We start from the raw sequence: 11798 nt of genomic DNA, 5'->3' as shown, positions 1-11798 counted from the left end.
TCTAATCTCTGTTACCAATCAGTATTCAGTAAATACGTACCACACAGTAAGAGAGTCGCAGCACAGATTAGGACTTCCTTCATGATGCCTGAGTTAACACACCGTTATAGGGGTTTATTACAGTACAAATTCACATTTGTTACTATTAAAATTATTATCTCAAACTATATGTTTGCCACATAATTTATACTGTGTCTACCTGATTTGATAGGCCTTGAGTTGATTTTTGTTAAACTTTTAAATTGGCATGCCTGAAAATTTGTATTTTAGTATACTAAAATTAGTCTCATTAAATCTTCATCCACTAATCTCACATCCAATACTGTTAAACAGTTTCATTTATCATTTAAAATGCTGGGTTAATGCATGACCCTCTTACCTTAAGGTATGGTGCTATGAAAAGACAAGAAGGGAACTCCGTTAAATACACTTGGTGCATGCCAGAGCAACCAATCAGCTGTCAGCATTATTCAACATGTTTGATACCAGTCACCACACCCGGTTGAGGGAAAATTTTGAGGGTAAATATTTGCTGGTGTAATTGATGTAAGTCGGATGGGACCTGACACACGCCCATCTTAGATAACAAAAATTTGATGGTCAATTTCCAATCTTGAGATGTTCCATTTTAATAATGCAACATAAAAGCTCTTAAAAACTAGTAAAACGTGGTACAATTTACACTTTATAAGGTATATTCTGTTTGATGTTCCCTTCAGTAAGATCAGAGTTTGCCCAGGCAGCCTTTAGTTATAGTGGTCCAGCTGCATGGAATGAGATGCAGAAACACTCAAAACTGGAGCTCTTCATCTCATTAATAGATTACATTCCCTGGTTAAATAAAGGTATAATAAATACTTCTCAAGTGTATATAATATGGCCTACAGCAGTGGTTCTCAAATTGTGGTACGGTTACCACTGGTGGTACGCAGACTCCATAGTGGTACTCCAGGAGTCTCCAAGATTCTTTTATAGATGACATAATAACTTCAAATTATATAAAAATACATATATAATTCAAAATACTTAACCATAACAATCACTGGAGTTAAATTTAAAATATTTTTTTGTCTTTCATGAAAAAAAGTAGGCCTATTCGTTTTTTATATCAGCCAATAGGAGTCAATAGGGCTACTAGGCTAGTTTAACTGTATGGACTATAGCAAATGGTTGACAAGCTAAGCTGTGATGTCAAGCAAAGGAAAAGGAAGCGAACATGATGGATCAAAAACAACACTGTTTGAAACAGGAAGTATTAGAAAGAGAAGTGCGAATATGTCAAGCAGAAACTGAAGTTTGTGACAATGAGCCCAGCACTAGTGACTAGTGAAGCCTCCACCTGCCAGCAACAAACGACGCAAAACAGTATGTACAATATACAATATGTTAAACTGGCTATTTTATTTTAATGCCAGTCAGTCATAATGGTGATACTTCAAGAGCCAATAGTTTTCTGAGGTGGTAGGCCTATACTCATTGTGAAAGGTTTGAGAACCACTGGCCTACAGCATACCACAGGCAAACATGAACAGAAAAACTGATAAGAACATGTATTACATTAAATGTGCCGTAATTTTACATCATGGTTCAGTTAGAGTATACTTCAATGCAATATGCAGAGTGATTACTAGCAGTAAAAAATTTTGAGTGGGGCTGTGATGGGATACTCCCATTACTCCCATAATGACTCATGGAATGCCTCTCGTCCCATCATAAATTAATAAATAGTTTGACCAGATCTAACTGTTGTATAATATATATATCTATAGAGAAAAGTATTGGGACTCCTTGTCATTACACAAATACGAACCTTTATTACATGTACATCCCCATTCTAAATATATAGGCATAGGATAGCTGTAACAGCTTCCACTGTTCTGGAAAGGTCTATGGAATGTTTTCCCCAGTCATCCAGAAGAGCATTTCTGAGGTCAGGCACAGATGTTGGCTAGGCTTGCAATCTCTGTTAGTTCATCCCAAAGGTGTTTAGATGGGGTTGAAGTCAGGACTCTGTGCAAACTCACCCAACCATGTCTTTATGGACCTTGCTTTGTGCACCCTATAACAATACCATGCTTGAGTTCACTGAGCTCTTCAGAATTACCTATTCGTTCACATATGTCCACATAGTTTATGCTATTTGTTCCATTTGTCCCAATATTTACATGTATATATTGTTAACATCCTATAATCATGTTTTATGTCTGGCGTGGTGAACTGAGGGACTGTAAATATGTTTGGCTGTAAATCATCTATTCCAAGAATCAGTAAATATTATCACCATAAATCAACCCTTTCCTCTCAACTGCAAAATCACTTCCTTAACTAATTTGATAATGGTGAAGTTAAGCAAATATTTCAAGCATTTGCCAGCATAAAATGTCCTGGTATCAAGCCATTATGCACACAGTTACCCTTAAAGTGTACTGTCACACCGGAGTGATGGGAATGTTGGAAAATGAACGTTCTGAAGAATATCTGGGTTCATTGAATTCAACATAGAATTTTAGAACCTTCAATTGTTGCGGAACGGAATCTTATGTTGGAATGTTAAAAAAAAACACACCTTTATGGGTTTGGAGACAAAGGAACAAATAAGACACATTTCCAATCTTTGGCTCCAAATATAGCCTCAATCATCAACCCATTCAACCTACATCTTAAATATGTTCCCTTAAAATAATATCAATTTAGGCCAAGTACATATATCAATGTTAGGCCAAGTACATGATTCATGAAGGGCAATCATCCAATAATATGTGGAACCATGACAAGCACTCTTTTGTCACATTCAACAAATTGCTCGCAAGTGACCCTGATGATTAATGGTGCTTGTTGATGGTGGCATCGAGGTAATTTTCCCTTTGGCAGAGGGACAAAGATGAGAACAATTAGCTTCATTATTAGGGCAGTGGCAACATATACCATGCATAACTAATGGAAGCTTAAGATTAGTTTGTTTCAGTTGTATGACAAATTAATCACTGTCAGCTTGGGAGCACTCCCTCTGGATCTGACTCAGCATGCAAACTTTAAATGGTGTTCTCTCCACATCCACATGCTGTGATTCCTTGTGAGTTTATGGTCCAGTCACATGGTCACATGGAAATAACGACTATATATGTATATTACGACTCTATATAAGTATGCAAGTCAAGACGTTGCAACATAAAAGTTGAGTTGCTGCAATTACATGAATGTTGGAATATTACACTGAATGTTTTTTTTAATGTAATAGTTATCATAGGACATATAGTAAATTACAACCAAAGTCAGGACAACATAGACAGCTGATAACACAGACACGGCCATGTTCAGTAAATGTAATGAAAATATGGTGAGTGAACTGGGTTACTCATTCCACATTTACTAATAAAATCAAATTATTTTGAATATTTCGAAATGTATTATGGAATATTCTTATAATCATCATTTGTGTGTGCTATAGAATGGCATCTGAGGCTTTTTCTGAAGCAGCGTTCATGAATGACTAATGATAGCTTAATAGCTATCCAAGATCTGGGCCACTTAGAGCCACCTTTACTGAGCCAAACTTTTTTGAGCACATGGCAGACAACGTGAGGAATGTGAGAAAAGTTTTGTTGTATAGTCTAATGAATTACAATCTAGATTTTACCTTTAAATGTGTAAATCTTTTGTAAATCTCTTTAAAAAAAGAGATCACTTTACTGTATTCATGAAGATTGTTAATGCCCAGGAGCCAAATGCCAGAATTTTGGTAAACCTGGTTTTGTTAGTTAAAGTTTTTTTCTTTGCTGTTTCTTGTTGCCAAGGGGTTACTCAATAACAATAGGGAGAGTGCCCAGTGAAGCTTGGGCAGTTCCCAATATTATAGCCAGGCAGCTACAGCGCTAAACTCTGGGGGCATGAACATGCAGTCTCTGGAACATGCCCCCAGAGTGTAGCGCTGTAGCTGCCATCGCTGCTGCCTGTAGCAATGAGCTAGGTAATGTTTTGCCTGATTTATGGAAGGAATCCTGTATCATACCGGTACCCAAAAAGAAAGCAGTGGAGTGTATGAATGACATGAGACCGGTGGCCCTCACCTCGGTCGGCATGAAAGTGTGTGAAAAAATTGTTTTAAATAATTTTCTGCCAGTTTGCATACCAGAAAGGAAGGGGGCAGAAGATGCTATTGTTTTTAAACTGGACTGTATTTATACACACCTGGACACTAGTGGGCATTGCGTCAACATTTTATATTATGATTTTAGTTCAGCTTTAAACACTATTCAACCATATCATGGTTGAAAAGCTCATAAAAATGAAGGTACCAGGGTTTATTTATTTATTTATTTATTTTTGAGAACAGAATCCAATCTGTCAAGTTGAACCCGATATAAAGTCAGGAAAAATCACTACAAATACATTCTCCCCAAGGCACAGTTCTATCACCATTCTTAATTACTATTTTCACAGCCCACAGCCCTCGAGTTGCCAAGTAGTGAAATTGGCAGATGACACCACTCTAGGTCTAATTGAACAGGACAATGACAGCCACTAGCCTATAGAAATGAGATAAAAGCCTTTGTTGAGTGTGAGTCACTTTCTGGCAGGCACGTGCAGAGAAGGGGGGCTACAGGGGCTCTAGCACCTGCCCTTTTGCCCCTTTGATGTCCAAGTGCCCTTTTGACAAGACCCGTTTTTTACTTTTTAAAATTTGTAATACTTCCGCTAGTTCCAACGTGAATATTCGCTAAAATGTCTCATTAATAGTTTGTGAAATTAGAAATTTACAAAAATAACAATTTTCTGTGTTAATTGAAATGCCTTGCGGCCACCAATCCGTGACGTCATACATTCAGTGAACTCTCCGAAGGTGCACGCAGGCACAGTGCTGCAGGAGACGTTTGGGAGCACGGTAAGGTCACTTGGCAGTTAGCCTATCTGAACATGCAATAGTATTCAGCTTAGAGATAGAGAATAAAATGTTTAAAGTTGTTTCATGTTTAATGAAGTAGGCAAACCCGTTTTAACCATGTCATGGTCCATCCATTTCAATAACCTGGCAGCTTCGAAAATCTAAGGCTGAACGTTCATAACATATTCTGTTTAGGTTAGGCTACTATGTTAAAGTAGCCTAGCTTAGGTTAGTAGACCTAGTTCATAAAACAGAGTAGGCAAACCTTTTCTAAATCGTCATAAGCCGACGACATAGGCTACTGTAGTTGTTTAACTAACCCAATTCCACATGTCGTTCTGTTTACAGCTACATTACGCGTCATTTCCCTCAGTGGCCACACGCACAGCACGTGAATCTGCAAGACACCAGCTTGCTAATGGTAGTTCACTGTGATAAACATTAAAATTATAGCCTGACAAGCCAGACTAGGCAATAACATATTTGCTGCCGCTAGGGTGCGTCTAGATTTCTAGGCTATTAAAATTTGCTTTGAATTTAATCAATAAGATGGAAGATGTTTTATTTTTATATAATTTGCATGTAGCCTAATTTATTCTCTATTGGGTTGTAATCAAAATTAAGTTTAAATAAAGTTAACACGTTTTCTAAAAAATTTTGTTCCATGTGCCCTTTTTTTTAAATTTGAGCCCCTGCCCCTTCAAAGGTCTCTGCACGCCCCTGCTTTCTGGAGCTCAATGTCAAGAAAACAAAAGGGCTGTACACTGGCGCATGGCGTAAACTTAATTTTCCACCCGCGCAAAGTTTAATTCGGTATTTTGCACGTTTATTTTTTAAACAATGCGCCCAGGGGTGTGGCAATTAACAACCTAGGGGCCTGGCGCATTGTCTAAAAATCGCTATTGTACACCTGGTCAGAAGTCTATGGCGAGTTGTTTATATGTCATTTTAAGAGCGCATTGTCAACAGTCATATTAGCAGGTGCACGCACCATCCTTCTATCATTCATGAATGCACACCAGCGCACGTCCATGCAAAACATTACAAATTGCACGATTACATTGGGAAACATAATTGGAATAAAGATATTACGAAATACTGTACATCTCATGATGAGTAGTTATTCACCATCATTTGCAAATTGGTAATGACGGTTAAAAGTGATTAGGGGAGAGGCGAGAGACACGCATGGAGCACAGCTGAAGACGCACTGTCACGAGATATAAGCAACTCCTCTGCAGGATAAATGTTGTTTTATTCCGTCATTTGAGCAATATTAAGGTAAGTGTTGCTTTTTCCAGCCTATGTTTTCAATAGTAACCCATTGTCAGTCAATAGTGAAAGTAACTGCATATAACTGTCTTGTCGTTGACTGACACCTTGGTGAAGTTAGTTTCACTTTGCCAATGAGTTCAAATAATAGACGAGTGCAAATGCGTGAATATGATAGGTTGGTAAAGCATGGTTTAGGAATGACTATTCCATATGGTCTCGCAAGCAGCCTCCTTCAAATGCGCCGCCTGACTGATTAAAAAAACTAGGAACACCTTGTTGCGCCATGCGCTCCACGTTTGATAACGAAACCCCTCCCAATGTGAACTGGACATCCTACTAAATTTGAATAAACTTTTGACGAGTGACTATGCGCTTTAGAATGTCATGATAGGGCCCTAGAAGAAATAAGAGAGAAACTGAGGCAGTGGAAATTAAAGGGGAAACTTTAGAAAGAGCGAACACATACAAATACCTGGGTGTTGTTTCTAATGATAAAGTCTGGGATTGTGGAGAACACTAAATGGTCTACTGAATAAGCATTAAGTCGAACCTTGAAATGAAAAACACTCATTGATAATCGAAAAAATGTAACCGCTAATGAAGTTTACTTTTGCCCATCAAAACTCGTTTATCGCCAGTAACTCTGTGATAAAATTACATAGCAGGAAGATATTTGGCTGATAGAAGGAGGTTTTGACCAAAGGACGTCTGTCTATCATAATTACACTCGGAGAAAACTGGATTGTTTCATTCGTCCCGGCTCTCCCTATACAGCCCAACCAAAGTCCAGCAACCATCAAAGCAATAGGTAGATGTCATCAGCTGGGGCCCCTGACGAGATCTGCCTACGGATGGCTATACACTATATTTGACACGGGTTTCCCATTTACCAACAAAACTAGATGCGCGCGCAGACGTGGGGCAGAAGGCGCTTGGTGGCCGTCCACAACGTTATGAACTTAACCTAAATAGTCGGCTGCTGTAAGCTACAATCAGATTTTTTTGTATACCCCTGTTGTCTCAATGATAATAACATCTCATTTCAGACTATTTCAAAGTTTGCCGTTCATTTGCATTATTAATATAACATTGTATTTTGTCATTTTTGGCGAAGCATGCATTCCGTTAGCACATTCTCTAACCATCGTGATTTCGAATTGGTGCAGTTTTCAGCACAAAAACTCATTTTATTCTTTTGCTCTTTTGCATTGCTCTATGCTGTTCTATGGTGTTTTCTGCCTCTTGGTTGCGCACGCATGTTTTCGTGACGTTGCATAGAAATCCATGTATACTCCTCAGCCCTCGAGAAGTGCCGCCTTCTCGCGCCATACCCAAAAACACCTTTCACCAATCAGCATTAAGTAGGGTCGCTTACATAGACCTCTCTGGAATAAGTCCATGGGTAAGTCCCACCTCCGAAACAGCCGTGTCCACCCAACTTCTGGGCGTCGGATGTCTATGGGAAATAACATGGCGTTTCGAAATATCATACCTGTCAAACATCTGTAGGTGAAGTAGAAAAAAATGGTGGGCCAATTGGCCTACACACTTCTGCCATCTAGTTTTCACTGGATTTTTTGATTTTCGGTGCCGTTAAAGTAGAAATATATCAGATATATAAGAAGCACTAAGCTAACGCACGCTTCAGACGCCGCAACTCCCCGAGTCAAGGTTGCATAGCAACGCCAATGTTTCATAGTTTTTCTTCACCGAAATGGAGTTCGTGGCACCAGAGCCTGTCTACGGAGGTGGTACTAACCCTGCGTGAAATTGTCATGTTTGATAGGTTGTTAATACATTCTGAAAATGTTCTGATCAAGGTCATGCAAAATAAAGCTATCGACTCAATACAACTCTGCCTCTGATTCTAACACTAGTCCTCGTGCTGGTTAGCACAACCCTTGTGGCTTTTTTATAAGTTAAGGGTTATGTACTGGATTTATAATATATCAAAAATACTACTAGATTTATACCATATATATATTACTATCTATGAGCTACAATCGGCAAGCAATCGAATATCTCAATAAAAGCCAACAAACTCTCACGCTTGTGTTAAAAAGAGGCTGAACCTAGCAAACGATTTACTTTTATAGACCACTGAAATCACGCGTGAATCACACGTGAAAATTACCATCACGTTAGGTTGTGACTGGTTGTGAGCGAGATCTAACACCCTCCTCCGCCCGCGTACATCGGAACTAGCTCCCGGTTAGCATTAATAATCGTTTACTACTTTAACGGCACCGACAATCAAAAAATCTAGTGGAATGTAATGCATAGGTAAATAATGGTTTTCTGGTTCTTTCCAGTTTGGATAAATAGGGCCTTCTTATCTGATTCTCTTCCTAGCTGGACAGGCCCTAAATCATAAGACACAGTGGCCTCCTACTCCCTGTCCTGTCCAGTCCTCACCAGCTGGATAACACCCCCCTTCCCTGGACCATGTAAGGAGGAGATGCTCTCATCCTGGTACCCCCAGTACTTTTCCACTCACCCCACTCCTCTGACAATTGGTCTGACAATGACCTCACACTGCACAGCAAATGCAGTGACTTGATACTCATGACTACATTCCTCTAAAACATGAAAACCCATACACTAGTATAAACCCTTATGAAACCCATGATTACATCCCCTTAAATCATGAAAATCCACCATAGTACTTAGGCCTTTTCTTGTACTGGAAATTTACCATACAGGACAGAGAGGAACAGGGGGCTCGTACCAACATTTCTGTATCACCCCATAAACTTTATCCACAACTCACTTTGAATGCTACCGCATAGTCTAAACTTAGGCCTACTCTCTCTCTAAATGGCAATGATGTGTCCTCTTTAGTTGATACTGGAGTTGGAAAGAAGGATAGTTGTACGTTTTTAACATCGAAAAGCACAAATTATACAAGTAACAGTTTCAGGTCAACCAGTGGAAGAACCCATTTCACCCCCTTAGTGGTTCAGTATGAGCGTCGGACACTAGAACATTCTTTTCTCCTCAGCAGTGTTTGCCCTGAAAATGTATAGGCAGAGATCTTATGTGTAGATCAAATGTTACGTTATTTCTTTCAGATAAAGGAATAGGTCTAGAAGGGCCCATTTTTTCTTTTTTTGTCAGGATGTCAACCCCACATGGATAGGATGAGTGCAAAGACACTATAAAATATACTCTGCAGCAGTAGTAGACCTGACTCAGGTCTGAGATCTTTGATTGCAAACCCACATTCTTATTCACAGCTGGTTGCACTGGCAAAAGTCCAGGGAAAATGGATATAGGGCCGTTTGTGAAGATTGGAAGAGGTATTTCTTTCAACAATGGTGTTCTATGAAAGTTACTCCTGTGCAGAAAGAGCTTTTTATATGTCCAACACCCTACTCTACCCAAGATATATGGTGTTTTGGGCCCCCACTGTCGACGGTCATTCGTCTCTAAATGACTTAACTCCCTCTCTGTCGACTTCAAGGCAACGCTAGCCTAGAAATCTAGACGCGCCCCTAGCGGCAGCAAATTACATTTAATGTGGGTCTGGCCAGAGCCTGTCTACGGAGAGCCTCGGCACTTCCTATTAAGCCTCATTGTATCGACATTGGTTGCAGATCCATTAGAATTCCACTGGGGGTGATCGCGGGCGAGTGCAGGTTGAATGGGGGTCTATGGAGCTAGATGGCTAAATGTATCTCTTTCACCTGCTTGTCGTGGACGAATCGTAGATTTAATTGTAGTTTATGCAAGTTCAATATAGATTTTAGATCTAAAAGTTGAATGAACGAGTACTTATGTCCTTTTCATTTCTTACAGGTTGGGTCGTTGTTGCCCATATCACGCTAGCATTGTGCTAATGAATGATATCATTGACATATTTGAAAGGCTTTTTAGAAGAGTTACGTGACTTCAAAAAAATATAACAATCAACAGTGTGTATTTTCTTTGCCTATCCTAGCGAATGCAACATTCAAATTACTACTCAAAAAATTATATCCAGAGAAAAGTGGATATTGAGGGGTAAAGCTCCATAGACCTCAATGCATTCTGCACTCGCCTGCGAGCGCCCTCAAGTGGAATCTGAGGAGGAACTGCAACCAGTCCAGAAACCGGAAGTAACCAGACAGTGCCACTCTGGTCCATAGACATAATATACATAGACGCCGCATCGACCGCTACTCCTTACTAGCGCTGACGAGATTTGGAGCCGCCATCTTGGACCGGTCATCCACTCCACTCAGTGTAATCTGTTTGGCCGGTGAGATGAGCTGTCAGCGCACTTAATTAATCATATCTCACTGAATACCGAACAGATTCTCACGCGGTTTTTTTGCTGCAAAGGTCATACATGTAGCTATGATACAGGACACATGATTTAGCGTATTTTAATATTCATAGTGGGTTTAACAGTAATAGAATATTCTGATATATGATATAAAGTGACCTGACGTCCGATATCAAAACTGGGAACATAATCCATGTTTGACAGCATAGACAAAACTAGTTTGATACAAGTTTAATGAGTTAAATATAGTTCACAGTTGACAGAAAAGTTCCATCAACAGCATTATTCACAGTCCACAGAAAGGTTCCATAAACATTTAAGTGAGATCAGTGCCATTCAGACATCTGAGGGGTATTCCAAGTAGGCCTATGTGGTTTAGTGACAAACTTGGGTAAATTGACTCAGAATAAGTTGTAAACCTCCCAGTAGAAAAGCTGTATGATACAGGAAACATGGTTGTGTGTATTTTAATATTCATAGTGGGCTTAACAGTAATAGAATATTCTGATATATGATATATTATAAAGTGATGACATCCAATATAAAAACTGGGAACATAACTAATCCACGTTTGACAGCATAGACAAAAACTGGTTTGATACAAGTTTTAATGAGTTAAATTTACAGAACAAAATCCATTAACATTTTCAGTTCAGTGCCATCAAAAATAAAGTGATGAACAGACATTGGTGTGGCATAAAGGAAATGGAGTAACTGGGTTCAATATCAACAGCATTTGTTAGACAAGTTCCATAAATATTGTAAAGTGCAAGTTTGTAGGTTTGTTTCTGATCCTTAAAAAACAGACATTGGTTTGGCATAGTACATGCCAAATAGTTCTTGAACAAGGCATAGTTCTTGAACAAGGCAGTTGTTCTGGAGAGATACAAAATAATAAATAAATGAATTAAAAGGAATTTGAGAGACATCTTATTCTTGTTAGGGTAAATGACATGTGAATAATACAGTGTTGGGCAAGCTACTTCGACATTTTAGTGAGCTAAACTATCAGTTACTCTGCCATGAATAAAACACTACACAAAACTACCACCCAGGCAAATGTATTAGTAGCCTAACACAAACACAGCAGTAGGCTAGTTCACTACATAGGAAGCTACTTTAAATTGTGCTAATTTCACATGACAAGAAAAGTGTAGCTTGTCTGGCTAAGCTACTTGATAAATAAAGAAGTTGAGCTATTGAAAAGTTACTTTATTCAGGAAATAGTGAGGCTACCACCAACACACTTAGGCTACAAGTAGCAGCTAGCGATTGCCCAATAGGCTAGTCTGTGCCACTTGTGTAAAATTCGCCGGCCAAATCTAGTACGATTTATTTCTACAATAGCCTTCTTGTGTCAGTTGTAATCTAAGT

At 39.1% G+C, this 11798-nt stretch overlaps 1 protein-coding gene across 4 annotated transcripts in view; it reads left to right on the top strand.

Annotated features, from left to right (window-relative positions):
* Window positions 1-1341: 1341 nt before the first annotated feature.
* LOC121695709 (histone-lysine N-methyltransferase SETDB1-B-like) overlaps window positions 1342-11798 on the top strand; it is a 40232-nt gene continuing 29775 nt past the window's right edge. The window contains exon 1 of one of the 4 annotated variants that reach the window (XM_042076779.1): window positions 1342-1365. The gene's annotated coding sequence lies outside the window, so the exon portion shown is untranslated. Of the gene's footprint in view, window positions 1366-4831; window positions 4883-11798 lie in introns of those variants that run through there. The other 3 variants (XM_042076782.1, XM_042076783.1, XM_042076780.1) reach the window with 3 other exon arrangements.

This window comes from Alosa sapidissima, chromosome 21 (genome assembly GCF_018492685.1).
Source record: "Alosa sapidissima isolate fAloSap1 chromosome 21, fAloSap1.pri, whole genome shotgun sequence".
Classification (NCBI taxonomy): Eukaryota; Metazoa; Chordata; class Actinopteri; order Clupeiformes; family Clupeidae; genus Alosa; species Alosa sapidissima.
The sequence above is the reverse complement of the archived record's forward strand: the minus strand, read 5'-3'. Positions and strand labels throughout refer to the sequence as shown.